This window comes from Myxocyprinus asiaticus, chromosome 6 (genome assembly GCF_019703515.2).
Source record: "Myxocyprinus asiaticus isolate MX2 ecotype Aquarium Trade chromosome 6, UBuf_Myxa_2, whole genome shotgun sequence".
Taxonomy (NCBI): Eukaryota; Metazoa; Chordata; class Actinopteri; order Cypriniformes; family Catostomidae; genus Myxocyprinus; species Myxocyprinus asiaticus.
The window spans coordinates 1,608,995-1,627,595 of NC_059349.1; the positions used below are offsets into that span (position 1 = coordinate 1,608,995).

At 43.8% G+C, this 18,601-nt stretch overlaps 1 pseudogene; it reads right to left on the reverse strand.

The window, feature by feature from the left end:
• LOC127442158 (zinc finger protein 830-like) overlaps positions 1 to 118 on the reverse strand; it is a 63,083-nt pseudogene extending 62,965 nt beyond the window's left edge.
• Positions 119 to 18,601: the final 18,483 nt, after the last annotated feature.

Sequence of the window (18,601 nt, forward strand, 5' to 3'; positions counted from 1 at the left end):
GTAGGATCTCGAAGAACTGACGATCTTGGTCTTGGCGAAGCTCAAGCAGGAATTTTTGGAGGGTCTGGTGTAGGTTGGCGAGGGACTTCAGGACCTCTGCCAACTGCGAGGACTCCATGGGACGTACTTCAATGTCCCGGGTTTTGGCACAAGTGTAACATGACTTCACAGCAGAAGGGAAGGAGGACACAGGGAAATGGGTTCCAGGCTCAGGTAAGACTTTTTAATCGGCCACTTCAATGCTTTACAACTTCACAAACTCATCAGCTTCACAAACACAATAGGTTAAACACAACAGCTTCTCGAGCACCGTGGGCGTCCTTATGCCAGACTCTCTCTCAGTCTCTCTGCCGGTGGGGTGGCTGCTTATTTGCCGCTCTCCCCATGCTCACTGGAATTAGAGACAGCCCTTACCGCTTTCTCTCTCTCCGGACGGACACTTGACCATGCCCCTGCTGCCACAGAGGCTTATACAGAGATCTCCAGCAACCTCTAAAGTCTGGTCCAAACACTTCTGACCACCTCCAAGCTTAGATTTTTCTCTGGACCGCCTGATGGGACACTTTAACACAAACAATTTATAATGCATTTTTGCCAATATATTGAAATAATACCAACTCTGGAGTTTTGAAGGACAAAATCGTATCTCCATTTTCTTGGTTCTCCTCTTGTGCAGCAGTAGAAACACAAATCGATGGAAATCTATAGTTCATCCCCCAGCCCTGCAAAAGCTGATGTTTTAACACTTGTTTGCAGGCTCCTGGCAATGCTGCACACGCTTCCTCCATCACTTGATTCAGGAGATATAAGGAACGAATCCATGTAACCTGCTGAAGCATATCTGCTGTTTTCCATCCATTGCCATCTCTAAGATGCTCAATCTTAGTGCATCAAGCTCTGATCAGACAATTCCTTATGCTGCTTGAAGACAGATTTTTTTTAGTTTGAATTAATGGATTATGAAACAAAGGTTCCCCCATAATCCAGTCCTGCAGATGTAAAATTTCTCGATCTACAGAAAAATTAATATGCCACACTCCTTACATTGAGCAGTAAAATAGAGTCACACTGCTCAAATCCAGTTCATTTAGTAACCCACTTCTGGTTCTTGGGGATTTAAACATACTGGACAAGCCCCAGGCAGCTGAACTTCATGCTGTTCTGGCCACATTCGACCTGAACAGATTGCACTACTGCAATGCACAGATCAGGCAACCAGCTGGATCTGATTTTTACACTTAACTTTACCGCTAACAATGTTCTAGTTATCCCTCTACATGTTTCCGCTTCTTTGTTCAATTTAACATGACACTTTCATCCAGTCTAACACATGCTCCCCATCTGGTTTCCTTTTGTTGTTACCTACATTCTCTCTCATCGACCTGCCTGTCCTTTGCGGTTTCTACCTCTCTTCCCTCGCAAAATCTCTTCCTTTCTGGATGTAAATATTGCAACAGATACTCTATGCCCCACTTTAATAACCTGTCTAGACAGCATCTGTTCTCTCCTCCAGGCCAGCACGGATGACACCCACAACCCTTGGCTCTATGACGTTCTTCATTAACATCGGACTGTCCTCAGAGCGGCTGAGAAGAAAAGGCAGAAATCTATAGATCCTGCAGTTATGAGTATCAGTCTATGCTTTCCTGGCTATTATCAGGACAAGATCAACAACACTGCAGCTTATTTAGGACATTTAACACACTCCTCTGTCCTCTCCCTCCCACCTCCTCACTGACAGCAGATATCTTCTCCACTTTTTTACTGATAAGGTTACAGCCATCAGCAGTACATTCTCAGCACCACACACTCTCAAACACCCACCACCTGCATGCAGCTCTTCTCTCTCTGTGTTCTCTCTAACCAACACTGACATCTCTAAACTCCTCTCTAAACACCCCACCACCTTACCCCTTGACCCTATTCCTTCCCACCTTCTCCAAGCCATCTCTCCATCCACCCTACCTGCACTCACATATATAATTAACACATATCTATTTACAAGCACATTTCCCACTGCATTTAGGCATGCTTGAGCAACTCCACTGCTTAAAAAACCAGCGCTTCACCCGAAACAAGTAGAAACTTACGGACCAGTTTCTCTCCTCCTATTCATGGAAAAAACTAACAAAAGGGTTATTTTCAATCAGATCTCTGCCTTTCTCTCACAGAACAAACTGCTAGATAACAATCAGTCAGGCTTCAAAAGTGGACATTCCACAGAGACTGCCCTGCTGTCTGTCACTGAATCCCAGAGACAGGCGATAGCTGGCTCAAGATCATCTGTTCACATTCTGCTGGACCTAACTGCAGCCTTTGACACAGTTAGCCATCAGATCCTCCTGTCTACCCTCTCCACTCTGGGCATCACAGGAACTGTGCTTGGTTGGTTCAAGTCTTATCTCACAGTTGGGTCTTTCAAGATAGCCTGGAAAGGTGGGGTGTCCAAGTCACATTGGATACTTACTGGGGTACCTCAGGGCCAAGTGCTTGGCCCACATCTCTTCTCTGTATATACAACATCACTGGGACCCATCATTCAAGCACACAGGTTTTCTAACCACTGCTACTTGGATGACACGCAGCTCTACTTGTCTTTCCAGCCCAATGGCCACAATGTGACTGCTCAGATCTCGGCCTGCCTGGCAGATATCTCGGCCTGGATGAAGGAACACCACCGTCAACTAAACCTAGTGAAGTCCAAGCTTCTTGTCTTTCCAGACAATCCTGCTGTTGAGAACAACATCAGCATTCAGCTGGGTTCATCTATAATAACACCATACAAAACGGTCAGAAACCTAGGGGTAAACATTAACAACAAACTCAATTTCACCGAACACATCTTAAAAACAGCCCAATACTGTAGATTTTCTCTCTACAACATTAGCAAGATAAGACCTTTCTTCTCTGAACATGCCACACAACTCCTTGTTCAGACTATTGTCATATCTAGACTGGATTACTGCAATGCTCTTTTAGCTGGCCTTCCTGCATGCGCAATTAGGCCTCTGCAAACGATCCGGAATGCAGCAGCACAGCTGGTCTTCAACAAACCCAACGTAGGGGGCCTGGGTAGCTCAGCGAATATTGACGCTGACTACCACCCCTGGAGTCACGAGTTCGAATCCAGGGTGTGCTGAGTGATTCCAGCCTGGTCTCCTAAGCAACCAAATTGGCCTAGTTGCTAGGGAGGGTAGAGTCGCATGAGGTAACTTCCTCATGGTTGCGATTAGTGGTTCTTGCTCTCAGTGGGGCGCGTGGTAAGTTGTGCGTGGATCGTGGAGAATAGCATGAGCCTCCACATGCTGTGAGTCTCCATGGTGTTGTGCACAACGAGCCACGTAATAAGATGCGCAGATTGACTATCTCAGAAGCGGAGGCAACTGAGACTTGTCCTCCACCACCTGGATTGAGGTAACCATGCCACCACAAGGACCTAGTAAGTAGTGGGAATTGGGCATGCCAAATTGGGGAGAAAAGGGGATAAAATAAAAAATATATAAAAAACATAAAAATAAAAAACAAACCCAATGTAGCGCATGTTAACTCCCCTCCTTGTCTCTCTACACTGGCTGCCGGTTGCTGCACGTTTCAAGTTCAAAGCTCTGATGCTGGCATGCAGTTTACCTACAATCATCCCTGCAGAGCTACGTTCCCACCAGAAGGCTGCGGTCTACAAATGAGTAGCGCCTTGTGGTACCAACACAAAGAAGCACCAAATCACTTTGCCAAACTTTGTTTCACAGTACATCGATGGTGGAACGACCTTCCCAACTCCATTCATGAAGCAGACTACCTGTCTGTCTTCAAAAAATGGCTAAAGACAACATTTTCATGAGCTCTTGACCCTACACACATAAAATATTTCTTTAAAAAATTGTTGCACTCTAATCTCTCTTGGCTAGTACTTTTCTAATAAAATTGAAACTTTGTAATGCAGCACTTTTAGTGTTACTGTCTCATTATGATGAATTGCTTGTGTTGTATCCTTCCTTATTTTGTAAGTCTGCTAAATGAATAAATGTAATGTAAATGTTAATTTATTTTGAATAAACCTGATCATAACCTATCTTTGAAAGATCTGACACATGAAAAATCAGACAAAACACATCATCATCATCATCATCATTGTCCATTTCCTCTTCAGCTAATTCTGAAGGCACTGTTACTTGCAAAGGAACTATCCCTCCACTTTCCATTTCAGCAGTAGAGTTCAACATATCTGTACTATCAATGTTCATCTGGCCTACATTCTCTGAACTCTCCACAGCATCGAACTGCTCATACACCTGTTCCTCAGCATCTCCATCACCAGCCACAACAGTGTCAGCAGAGCAAGAGTTGCATTCTCAGTACTTTTCTGTGTTCGTCCATTACCATAATTCTTATTGTTAGGTGACTGAGCCTCAGTTGCCATTCCTTCTTTCACAGCATTTGAATTTCAGTTCTCATTATTCAGTGATTGAGCTTCAACAATTAAATTTTCTGTACGCTAATCTAAAGCATTGCTCATGCCCACCTCACTCTCAGCTACAACTCTAAAAGGACATGACAGCTTATCATGCCTGATAGAACCAAATTTACACATCTTCCCCATACTTGCATACAAGTTGTACAACATATAAACTTCCCTTCATTAATGCAGTGAAAGGAAACATTAAAAGTCTGTGACTTCAGAAACATATACACCTGTCATCTAAATTACAATACATGTTTCAGAGTTAAATTTTTGCATCCTAAAGGAACCATTCTAACTCCACTGGCAGACTTGACAAACTAAGAGAGCACATGCTTAATATCTGCATAAGGAATGTACGGGGGAACATTAGAAATTGTCACCCTTGTTGTTGGAGAAACTAAGGGTTGTACAAGAACAAATATATGCCACTTACCAAAATCCAGCTCTTGACCAGTTGGTTGACAAGTTGTTCATCCTTCAGGAAGACCACTATGGCTTTATTCATCCAATAAGAATCAGAATCAGAATCAGCTTTATTGCCAAGTATGCTTACACATACAAGGAATTTGTCTTGGTGACAGGAGCTTCCAGTGTACAACAATACAAAAACAGCAGCAAGACATAGATAATAATAAAAAATAAAAAATAATTATACACATACATACAGACACACACATACATACATACACACGGGTAGTGCAAATCTAATACAATCTGTTATGTACAGTGCAAATACAAATCTGTTATGTACAGTGCAAATGTTTTTTTGTTTTTTTGTTTTTTTCAGAGGAATAAAATGGCAGAAGAGGTTGGATGTGTTGGATAAATATAAGAAAGACTAAACTGTGTATTGCACATAGTTATTGCTCAATGGGGCAATTTAACTGTTCATGAGATGGATAGCCTGAGGGAAAAAACTGTTCCTGTGCCTGATGGTTCTGGTGCTCAGAGCTCTGAAGCGTCGGCCAGAAGGCAACAGTTCAAAAGGTAGTGGGCAGGGTGAGTGGCGTCCAGAGTGATTTTTCCAGCCTTTTTCCTCACTCTGAAAGTGTGTAGTTCTTGAATGGGGGGCAGGGGGCAACCAATAATCCTCTCAGCAGTCCGAACTGTCCTTTGTAGTCTTCTGATGTCTGATTTGGTAGCTGAACCAAACCAGATAGTTATTGAAGTGTGAGGACAGACTCAATGACTGCTGAGTAAAACTGTATCAGCAGTGCCTGTGGCAGGTTGAATTTCCTCAGCTGGTGAAGGAAGTACAACCTCTGCTGTGCCTTTTTCACAATGGAGTCAGTGTGGGTCTCCCACTTCAGGTCCTGTGAGATGGTAGCGCCCAGGAACCTGAATGACTCCACTGCTGCCACAGTGCTGTTTAGAATGGAATGCAGGAGGTGTTGGTGTTTGTGTGAAGTGAAGGTCAGAGTGGGTGTGGGGTGTGAGATTGGGCCTTTCAAATCTGCAGTAGAACAGATTCAGGTCGTCAGCCAGTTGTTGGTTCCCTACAGGGTTGGGGGTAGGAGTCCTGTAATTTGTGAGTTGTTTCATGCCACTCCACACTGATGCAGGGTCGTGAGCTGAAAACTTGTTTTTCAGCTTCTCAGGGTATCTTCTTTGAGCCACTCTGATTTCCCTGTTCAGTGTGTTCTTGGCCTGATTGTACAAGACTTTATCCCCACCCCTGTAAGCATCCTCTTTGGCCTGACGAAGCTGCCTGAGCTAAACCACGGTTCACTATCTGTCACTCACTCGACGTTGTGTCGATGTAGTGACACTAGGGGTCACTCTTGGGAGCCCGAGACACCTCTGGTCTTTGATAAAAGGCCAATGAAAATTGGCGAGTTGTATTTGCATGCTACTCCCCCGGACATACGGGTATAAAAGGAGCTGGCATGCAACCACGCATTCAGATTTTGTCTTCGGAGCCGAACAGTCATGCTCATTGAGCTGAATACTACTGTTCATTCACCTCTGCTGGATCTGACAGCGCATTTCAGCGGCTTCTCCCTCCTCTGCACTGGTGCACTGCAGAGAACGCCCCTGGGCACGTTGGCAGAAAAACTAGAGAGTATATTTTCTGAAAGAGCTTTTTCCCTCTAAAAGAGTATATATTTCTCTAAAAGAGCGCACACGGAACATCTTTTTAAAGAAGCGTCTTTTTAAAGATGCCTTTCCGATTGTGTGTTATTCCTGGTTGCGGTCATTATCTCTCAACTTCGGACGGTCATGATCGCTGTCTTTCGTGTCTGGGCGCGACCCACACGGAGGCAGCGTTTGTGGATGGTTCATGTTCTCACTGCGAGAACATGACCATGGCAACGTTGCGGTCGTGGCTTGCTTTCGTAAGAAAGCAAGCCACCTCAGCGGCTCCCCGCCTCGGTCCTTCTACCTACGGGTATGAGTCCAGCGCGGCTAGCACTGGGGGCGATTTGGGGACCCCAATGGGATCGTCTCCGCCGGGTATCCCCCTGCGGACCTCCCATTCCCCAGCACACTAGTCTGCCCCAATCGGGCTTCCGGATGAGTTCACCGGCTCGTCTCACGGCGAGTCTGGCTTCTTGTTCAGAGCCTGCGAAGATGATGAGCTCTCGATCGCAGCATTGGAGAGCGGACTTGTCCAGTCAGACGCAGAAGCCTCAGCTGGGCTTCCCCCTTCGGGGACGATTGCCCAGTCACAGGGCGATACTGAAATGACGGACATGCTTTCCTGGGTGGCCGCGAGTGTCGGGTTAGAGTGGAACCCTCCGCTCTCCCCTGAACCCTAGTGGCTTGATGATTGGTTTCTGGGCTCGCGAAGATCTTTACGAAGATCGCAGAGGCTGCCCTTGCCCCATTAAGGGAGGTGTGCATTCGCATTCTCAACTATCTCGATGACTGGCTAAACCTAGCTCACTCTCGAGACATGTTGTGCTCACACAGGGACCTGGTGCTCTCACACCTCAGCCGACTAGGGCTTCGGGTCAACTGGGAAAAGAGCAAGCTCCTCCCGGTTCAGAGCATCTCTTTTCTCGGATTGGAGTTGGACTCAGTCTCCTTGATGGAGTGCCTTATGAACGAGCGCGCCCAGTCGGTGCTGGCCTGTTTGAAGGCGTTCAAACAGAAAACAGCGGTTCCACTGAAACTTTTTCAGAGGCTCCTGGGGCATATGGCGTCCTCGGCAATGGCCACCCCGCTCGGGTTGATGCATATGAGGCCGCTTCAGCACTGGCTCCAGATTCGAGTCCCGAGATGGGCATGGCGCCACGGGACACATCGCGTGGCCATCATGCCGGTCTGTCACCGTCTTTTCAGCCCTTGGACCGACCTCTCGTTTCTACGAGCAGGTGTTCCTTTAGAACTGGTCTCCAGGTGTGTCGTGGTCACAACAGATGCCTCCAAAAGGGCTGGGGCGCTGTTTGCAACGGGCACACAGCCGCCGGCCTCTGGACGGGCCCGCGATTGAGAGAGTGTGAGAGAGAGAGAGAGAGAGAGAGAGAGAGAGTGCAATTCACTTCTCACAAGAGTGTCAGTGGGATTTATCCTATTCTGCAGAAGCCAAATAATTAAAATAATATAAAGAATTTAAATACATTTAACAAAAAGATTATAAAGATATGTCACTGTACAAGAGATCACCATGAAATCATGAAGAACTAATACAAATGATTTACACAGCACAAGGGATCACTTTACAATTATGAAAAAATTAAAGACATTTACACAGCAAGAAGAAACACTGCGGCTGAAGCAAGATGACTGCTGGAAACAAATTCTGAATGTGATAAAAATATAAAACAACAGATATATTAATGTGTAAGTTCATTCATTTAGGTCTACAAAAAGAATACACAGCCTTCTTCATTTTAAAATATTAACACTTCATTTAAAATATAAAAGCTTTTATATTCATTAAAGTTTTCACCAAGCACAATGCAAAGAGCTCAATCACAACAGAGGTACAGTGTTTAAACCAGTTGAGTTGGTGACTGAACCAGGGTTCACCCAGTCTTTTAAATTGGAGCCGAGTGTTCTAACCGCTTTAAGAGAGGCGGGGGATTTTTTATATTAAATGATATAACTAAATTAGTTTAGTTTTAAGTTACCTACTTTTATAAACTAAAAACTTCTTCAAGAAAAACTAGTCAACAGAAACTGAATATGAGTGATTCCATCTCTAGTAAACTGAATTAAACAATTATTGAAATCAGTATTAAATTTGCGTTTGACTTCGCCTTATCTGCCATGATTTTTCGTCCATCATAAAACTCTAGGCCACTGTAATTGGTTAAGAGGATAAGCAGTGTGGAATGTTGGGTAGTAGACTGCTGTGGAGCTCACACCAGTGTGGGCTCCTCTGAAGGGCGCATTGAGGGCACAAAGGTGGCACTCATGAGCACCTTTCTGAGCGTTAAAAAATCAAATGGAACACCCTACGGTCTTAGGGACTTCATAGGCATGCTCAAATGAAGGCCACGAGACTGCAAGCCCACATTAAGTGTGCCATTTGGGAGAGGGCCATTGTGATTTTGTATAGGAGCTATGTATTCCATTTCAATAGAGTCATTCACACCTGGGCTGAAAAATCAGCCGCCAACAAACCAAAGTTGTTGTTGTTGTTTTTTGTTTGTTGTTTTTTAATGGAGAGCAGTGCAATTTATTTTTCTTTAGACTTAGAAGAAAACTGAATGATTAATGAGATATGAGCTTTTTGGTCATGTTTCCGGAGTCATTGCTATGGCAAAGTCCAACACATTGGTGGTACAAATCAAACGGAATAAGAATACACCAGCATTGGATGTGCAGCTGCTAATACACTCCTGAAAAATTACACAATTTAAAACAAAATAATTGCAGTTCAGGATTTTTTATTTTTTATTTTAAGTCTGCAAATAATATCAGTATGTACAGTGCATATAGTCTACTAAAAATGCATAAAATGCTTTGCAATGTCACACTTTATTTCAGCCCACGTAAGAATAATATCCATTCAGTTTATAAGACTAATTTGCCAAAAATCATGCTGTTCACAGTTATCTCCCACTGATTCTATGAGAAGTTTTACAAAGCTTGTCAGAGTGAGCAACTCTTACCAAGGGGGGCGGAGCTTAGTGAAGGGTCAATTGAAACCTTATTGTTATAGTCAAGTCATTTTTATTTGTATAGCACTTTTCACAACACACATTGTTTCAGAGCAGCTTTACAGGAAATCATGCATTAACAAAAAATGAAACTGTAATATCTATAAAGTCTTAGAGTGATCATTGTGTAGTTTGATTAAATATGATTGTAAATTGTGTATAAATAATAATTGTATTTAATACCCCTGTGAGCAAGCTGAACTTGACTGTGGAAAGGAACACAAAATTCCATAAGATGTTGGTTAATGGAGAAAAATAACCTTGGGAGAAACCAGGCTCACTGTGGGGGCCAGTTCCCCTCTGGCTAAACAATATGAATATAATGCCAATATTAGTTATTTGTGTGCAGTGCAAGTCATGGTTTAAAATTTGTAAACTAAGTGTTCAGGTCCAGTGTTTAAAAATGATTTGTTATAAACTGTAAGATCAATGACTAATGTCTTTGAAGTCCATCCTGGATTAACTGCAGAAGTTCACATAGATGCATTGTCCTTTGTTAGTTGGCTGATGAAGGCTTTTGTTGGCAATTAAATGATTGTCTATGTATTCCATTTCAAGAGTGTAGTCCATCAGTAGATAAAGGTGATGTAGGCAGAGATCAATGAGGTGTTTTGCAGTTAATCTGGCAAATCATCTCGTTGAGGTTCTGTGGGGTCCATCTTAAGTCCAAGGTTCAGGCAGTGGTATATGAAGTATCCGATGTCTTACAGTTGGAGTTGGCATCAGTTCATCCTCTGGAGTCCATTGTAAAATAATTAAGTGATGTCTGGTTAGCAATGGCTGTAGTTTGTCATCATCACTCAGCGACACGTAGCAGTGGATTCCGACACCAAGCAGGAACGGAGCTGGATCTGGCCGGCTCTGGTAACCTTCATGGAGACATGGAAACAAGTAATATTATCTTAGAATAATATTAGCTTAGATTCCATTACATTTTATGCAGCGTTAATAGATCATGATAGATGTTTCTGGTTCCGGCAGACCTAGCTAAAGCAGCCTAACTGTGAGTTGGTGGATAAATTAGGTGTATGCCTGGCTAAATAGATGAGTCTTTAGTCTAGATTTAAACTGAGTGAGTGTGTCTGCGTCCCGAACAGATTTAGGGAGACTGTTCCATAATTTAGGAGCCAAATAAGAAAATGATCTACCTTCTTTTGTGGATTTTGATATTTAAGGAACTATTAACAAGCCAGAATTTTTTGATCATAATGAACGTGATGGAATATAGCATGTCAGAAGGTCACTTAAGTACTGTGGAGCTAGACAATTCAAAGCTTTGTATGTAGTTAACAGAATTTTAAAATGAATACAAAATTGAACAGGTAGCCAATGTAACGACGATAAAATGGGGCTGTTATGATCATATTTCTTGGTTCTAGTTAGCGCTGCTGCATTTTGAACCAACTGAAGTTTATTCATTGAACTTGCTGGACATCTTCCCAGTAATGGACTCAACCAGTGTTGAGGAGTAACGAAATACATGTAACGGGAATACATATTTAAAATACAAAATATAAGTAACTGTATTCCACTACAGTTACAATTTAAATCATTGGTAATTAGAATACAGTTACATTCAAAAAGTATTTTGATTACTGAAGAGATTACATTTTATTGTCATTTGTTTAATTTAATATTTAGTCCTTTCAGTTGGAAAAAAATTATACATATAAATGATGCGATCCAAAGTGCATTTGAACAGCGGTGAAACACTTTCTTATGATGTGTTACATTCATACGAGCAGACAGAGAAGTAAGTTTGAAGTAAGTTTGGAGCAGAAGAAATAGAAATAAACCTTGTGTAAATTGTCAGCTTTACGCTAAGCTAAAATGCTATTTCTAGCCATTTTACCTGCACGTTACCAGGCACCGTAACGCTTTCCCCCGGAGATAAATGGTTTAGTCCGACAAATCACGGAGCCAAACAGCAAAAGTCTGTATTCCACACATTTTATGGCAGATACACAGGCTGCATGCTCTTCTCATACATGAGAAAATTAACAAACCATTAGTGTCACAAAACACAAAAGTATAATAAAGGTCAGGGAGAGCAGATCGGTGATCATCCTCCTGCACCTACACACAGACTGAGTAGTAACTCTCTAATCACACAAAACATGCATATGCAAATGAGATGTTCAGCGTCTTAAAGATACCCTGCATACCAATAGAATGCATGTAAATACATTGTCATAATCATTACAGGACGATCATATTTTTTATCAAGAAAATTCATGTTGGATCTCTGAATTTCTTTTTTTCTAGTAAGACCTATGATATTAGGGTAAAAAAAATATCTATATATATTCTTGATAATAATTTTTTATTGTTTTCCTGTAAAAATATCTAAAAATCCTTAAAACAAGATCAGTTTGATTGATCTTGTTTTAGAAACAACACTGCATAAGATATTTAGGTTTTTCAGAGAATGTATTTTTAACATGTGTATTTTGTCTTACAGTTTTTATAGTCAAAACAACTTAAAAAATCTACCAGTGCTGAAGAACTAATCCAAAGAATTTAGAATACGTTACTGACCTTGAATAATCTAACGGAATACATTACAAATTACATTTTACAGCATGTATTCTGTAATCTGTTGTGGAATACATTTCAAAAGTAACCCTCCCAACCCTGATTACAATAATCTAGTCTTGAGGTCATGAACACATGAATTAATTTTTCAGCATTAGCAACAGAGTGCATGTGTCATAACTTAGCAATATTTCTGAGGTGGAAGAATACTGTTCTACAAACATTGAAAATTAGATTTTCAAAGGACAGATTGGTATCAAATATAACCCCTAAGTTCTTTGCTATAGAAGATGCAACTGTACATCCATTGAGAGTCAAATTATGTTTTAGCAGCTTATTCTTTGAGGTTTTTGGTCCAATTATTAGTGCCTCTGTTTTGTCAGAACTGCACACGGTGCCCCAGCCACGCTTGGAGGCATCCGTCGTAACCACGACGCACTTGGAGACCTGCTCTAGGGGAACCCCTGCCCATAGAAATGCTAGGTCGGTCCAAGGGCTGAACAGACGGCGACAGACTGGCGCGACAAGCACGCGGTGTGCCCCGTGGCGCCATGCCCATCTCAGGATTCGAGTCTGAAGCCAGTGCTGAAGCGGTCTCATATGCATCAACCCAAGTGGCGTGACCACCGCTGAGGACGCCATATGTCCCAGGAGCCTCTAAAATTGTTTCAGTGGGACTGCCGTTTTCCGTCTGAACGATGGATGAGGCGCGCCATCATCGAGACTGAGTCTAACTCCAGTAGCGAGAGCGGGGGAGCTGAAAGACCGGGACCGGGCAGTAAAAGGTGCCTCCCACGATCTTATCAGCTCCTCATGCACTTCCAGGAAGAAAGGAACCAGGGTGGGGCGTGGCCGTGGTTGGCACCCCGAGCCCAGGAACCAATCGTTGAGCCGCGAGGGTTCAGGGGAGAGTGGAGGGTTCCACTCTAGCCCGACGCTCGTGGCTGCCCGGGAAAGCATGTCCGTCATTTCCGCGTCGGCCTGGGACTGGGTGACCATTCCCGAAGGAGGAAGCCAAGTCGAAGCCTCTGTGTCCGACTGGACGAACCCGCTCTCCGATGCTGCGCTCGATAACTCGTCTTCTTCCCGGGCTCTGAACGAGAGGTTGAACTCGCCCTGAGACGAGCCGGTGATCTTGTCCGAGCGTGCTGGGGAATGGGAGGTCCGTGGGGGGATACCCGGCGGAGGTGGTCCCATTGGTGGTCCCAGTGCTAACCGGCACGGCCTCATACCAGTTGTTAGAAGGACCGAGGTGGGGAGCCACTGAAGTGGCTTGGTTTCTTACAAGCCGTGACCGCAACATTGCCATGGTCATGTTCTCGTATTGAGAACAAGACCCATCCACGAACGATGTCTCCACGTGGGCAGCACCCAGACACGTAAGACAGCGATCGTGGCTGTCAGAAGTGGAGAGATAACGACCACAATCAGGAATTTAATTTAAAAAGACGTTTCGTGTGTGCCGCTTTTTTAGAAAGAAAATGTACTCTTTTTAGTATATACTCTTTTAGTTGTTTCTGCCGAAGTGCCCAGGAGCTTTCTCTGCACTCCACGGGTGCAGAGGAGGAGAAGCCGCTGAAATGCTCCGTAGAATCCAGCAGATGAGCTGAATGAACTTCGCGGATGAATTCAGCTTCAATGAATAGAACCGCTCAGCTCCGAAGAGAAAATCTGAATGAGTGGTTGCACACCAGCTCCTTTTATACCCGTATGTCCGGGGGAGTGGCATGCAAATTCCACTTTGGGGCTCCCAAGAGTGACCCCTAGTGTCACTACATCAACACAACGTCGAGTGAGTGAAAGATAGGGAACTGTTTTCCATCTGAAAGGACTAAATATTAAATGAAACAAATGACAATAAAATGCAAAGTAATCTCTTCAGTAATCAAAATACTTTTTGAATGTAACTGTATTCTAATTACCAATGATTTAAATTGTAACTGTAGTGGAATACAGTTACTTATATTTTGTATTTTAAATACGTAATCCCGTTACATATATTCCGTTACTCCCCAACACTGGTAATGACACACATTTATACATGCATTTTGCATATATGTGTGTGCACAGGTGAAGAGAAATGATGACAGGTCTTTCCTCTCTCTCATGTAGGAGGATAGTGTAATTACTGTGACATTAAATGTGTGGAATACCAACACTGCTGTCACTTTTACAAAGTTCATCATTGGATTTCACACTTAAATCATCTGATAAAACTGAGTGATGTTATTGTGATCATTGACTATATCACTGGCATACACAGACCTCAGCAGGGACGGGGGCATCAAAAATAAAGAGGGGCACTGATATATATATATATATATATATATATATATATATATATATATATAAATATATTAATGAGTATTACTTATATATACTTTATTGCTTTTAGAGTATTAAACCATGTTTATCTTATTTTCCATTATTTTTATATCACAAACATTAGCCTATTCTGTAATATATTTCACAAAAACACCATGGCCTAATCAGAAAGCTCCTTCAGTATTCTATGAAGTTTTGTATTAAATGTATATATACAAGGAAAGTGACACGACCACACCCATTATAAACAATAATGCTGTCTACACTGCAAGTGTGCGATGTCGGAAGTATGGTACCAATCAATTATTACTCTTTTGATGAATTTTCAACACAATACATTTACCTTGACCCGTATGCCATCACTCCTTTTGAATATATGATCCTGGCCACCATCATAGCCAACTGCATTGTTTTAGCACTGGAACAGCATCTACCTGGTGAGGACAAGACACCTATGTCCAAAAGGCTGGTAAGCATAGCAAGCACAAATACTGTATATACATACTTTGGATAAAGAGTGAAAGTCCCTGAATCTTACAAAGTTCTTACTAATAAAACTAATATTACTAAAAACGTTTTGATTTCCAGAGACGGTATCCATTCTAAAGTGTACGAAACAGACCGCATACTGTACTTAACTGTGAAAATCAATATCTTAAGACTGGGGAAAAATAGAAATCAATCAGGAATCCAGCATTTAAAGGCACTTTTCAGTTTATCATGATTAGAAATTCCAATCTAGAATGTTTATGGCTATATTTTCTGCTTAATTTTCCATATTTAATCATTTGCTTTATTCAATCTTTCTATGTATATCTTTATTGTTTGCCCGATTAGGAGAAGACAGAGCCCTATTTCATTGGAATCTTCTGTTTTGAGGCTGGTATCAAGCTAGTGGCACTTGGTTTTGTTTTTCATAAGGGTTCCTATCTAAGAAATGGCTGGAATGTAATGGACTTCATTGTTGTGATGAGTGGGTAAGTGAAATTCATTTTCAATTTCAATTTCAGTTTGGAATAGTTTGATCTATCTATCTATCTATCTATCTATCTATCTATCATCTGTGTGTGTGTTAATTATTGATTGATTATTTATGTTGTTTGATATTTTTTTTTTATTTTGTTTTGTTGTTTGTTTTGTAGAAAATAGTTTTAAACATAGATTATTATGCTTTTTTGCATTATAAACCCATGAATACAATTTGTATATATCCTTTAAATGGATAGATGTCATATACCTGTATACTTGTTTTACCAAAGCAAAGGTTTGGTTCCTACCCAGACACAGTGCGTCATTGGGAGTCGTTGAGAGTATCATGACTGCTTATTGCAAGACATTGTTTACTGTGCAATGGGGCTTTCATACATTTATTTTTGCCCCACCTAGAAGCTTGACTTCTTTATATGATGATTAAGAGAGATCTCAACTGGGTGGGCCCTGCAACAAATGACCAGTACTTGATATGGTTGTAAGATAAAACAAATAAATAATTTGTTTTCAGAATCTATCGGTATTCAGTCCACCAATATATGTAGGAAATTAGCATAATGATTCGCTTATGACTTTGAGCTTGTGTCTGTATCATTCTCTGACCATTAATGCTAGGAATGCAAAGGTGATTAGTCAACGGCTGATGTTGGTTGACTGAAAAAATTAACTTGAAAAATGTTTAACAGATAAGGTGTCTAATGTCCTTTCCCTATCTGTCACTCACTCGACGTTGTGTCGATGTAGTGAAGCTAGGGGTCACTCTTGGGAGCCCGAGACACCTCTGGTCTTTGATAAAAGGCCAATGAAAATTGGCAAGTGGTATTTGTATACCACTCCCCCGGACATACGGGTATAAAAGGAGCTGGTATGCAACCACTCATTCAGATTTTCTCTTCGGAGCCGAACGGTCGATGTTTACTGAGCTGACTTTTCATTCACCTCTGCTGGATCTGACGGCGCATTTCAGCGGCTTCTCCCTCCTCTGCACTGGTGCACTGCAGAGAACGCCCCGGGCGCTTTGGCAGAAAAAAGAGAGTATATTTTTCTAAAAGAGTATATTTTTCTAAAAGAGTGGCACACACAGAACGTCTTTTTAAAGACGCATCTTTTTAAAGATGCCTTTCCGATTGTGTGTTATTCCTGGTTGCGATCGTTACCTCTCAACTTCTGACGGTCACGATCGCTGTCTTTCGTGTCTGGGCGCGACCCACGCAGAGACAGCGTTCATGGATGGATCATGTTCTCACTGCAAGAACATGACTATGGCAACGTAGCGGCTCCCCGCCTCGGTCCTTCTACCTACGGGTATGAGGCCAGCGCGGCTAGCACTGGGGGCGATTTGGGGACCCCAATGGGACCACTTCCGCCGGGTATCCCCCCCGGATCTCCCATTCCCAGCATGCTCGTCTGCCCTGATCGGGCTTCCGGATGAGTCCGCCGGCTCGTCTCACGGCGAGTTCGACCTCTTGTTCAGAGCCCGTGAAACTGATGAGCTCTTGAGCGCAGCATCGGAGATTGGGCTCGTCCAGTCCCGATCTTTCAGCTCCCCCGCCCTCACTACCCTCGATGGCGGGGTAGCCAGGGGTTATTTGGCCATTCCCCCAGTGGATAAGGCGCACACCATGGCTCTCCTGCAAGTCCACCAAGCCAAGGCGCTGAAAGAACTGCACGAGGGTAGTTCCACCCCAGATTTGATGCAGGAGCAGCGCTCGGCGGCCGACCTCGATCTCCGGGCAACGAAGGTCACGGCGCGGTCTCTCGGGCGGGCGATGTCCACCTTAGTGGTCCAGGAGTGCCACCTTTGGCTCAACCTGGTCGAGATGGGTTCCTTGCTGCCCCCATTTCCCAGGTTGGCCTAATCGGCTACGCGATTTAGTTCGCCAGGCGTCCGCCCAGGATCAGCAAAATCCACTTCACCTTGGTGAAGGACGAAAACGCTGCTACCTTGCACGCGGAGATCGCCACCCTCCTACGGAAGGGTGCAATAGAACCTGTCCCTCCGACCGAGATGAAGAAGGGGTTTTACAGCACCTACTTCATCGTACCGAATAAAGGCGGTGGGTTGCAGCCAATCTTGGACCTGCGAGTGCTGAACCAGGCTTTACACAGACTCCCGTTCAAGATGCTGACGCAAAAACGCATTCTGGTGAGCGTCCGGCATCAAGATTGGTTTGCGGTGGTAGACCTGAAGGACGCGTACTTTCACGTCTCGATTCTACCTCGACACAGACCCTTCCTGCGGTTTGCATTTGAGGGTCAGGCGTATCAGTACAAGGTCCTCCTTTTTGGCCTGTCCTTGTCCCCTCGCGTCTTCACAAAGGTCGCAGAGGCAGCTCTTGCCCCGTTAAGGGAAGTGGGCATTCGCATTCTCAACTATCTCAATGATTGGCTAATCCTAGCTCACTCTCGGGACATGTTGTGTACACACAGGGACTTGGTGCTCTCGCACCTCAGCCGATTAGGGCTTCGGGTCAACTGGGAAAAGAGCAAGCTCCTCCCGGTTCAGAGCATCTCTTTTCTCGGTTTGGAGTTGGACTCAGTCTCATTGACAGTGTGCCTTACAAACGAGCACGCGCAGTCAGTGCTGACCTGTTTGAAGGCGTTCAAACAGAAAACAGCGGTTCCACTGAAACACTTTCAGAGGCTCCTGGGGCATATGGCATCCTCAGCAGTGGCCACCCCGCTCGGGTTGATGCATATGAGACCAGCACTGGCTTCAGACTCGAGTCCCAAGATGGGCATGGCGCCGCTGGACACATCGTGTGGCCATCACGCCAGTCTGTCACCGTCTCTTCAGCCCTTGGACCGACCTCTCATTTCTACAGGCAGGTGTTCCCCTAGAGCAGGTCTCCAGGCATGTCGTGGTCATGACAGACGCCTCCAAAATGGGCTGGGGCACTGTTTGCAATGGGCACGCAGCTGCTAGCTTATAGACTCAGTTGCTGCCTCGAGTTGTTGGCAATTCTGCTCAACTTGCGGAGGTTCCGGCTGTTGATCCAGGGCAAGCACGTGTTAGTTCGGACAGACAACATGGCAATGGTAGCATATGTCAACCACCAAGGCGGTCTGTGCTCTCGTTGTATGTCACAACTCACCCGCTGTCTCCTCCTCTGGAGTCAGCAGCACTTCAAATCGCTGCGAGCCACTCACACCCGGGCGACACTGCAGCAGACATGCTGTC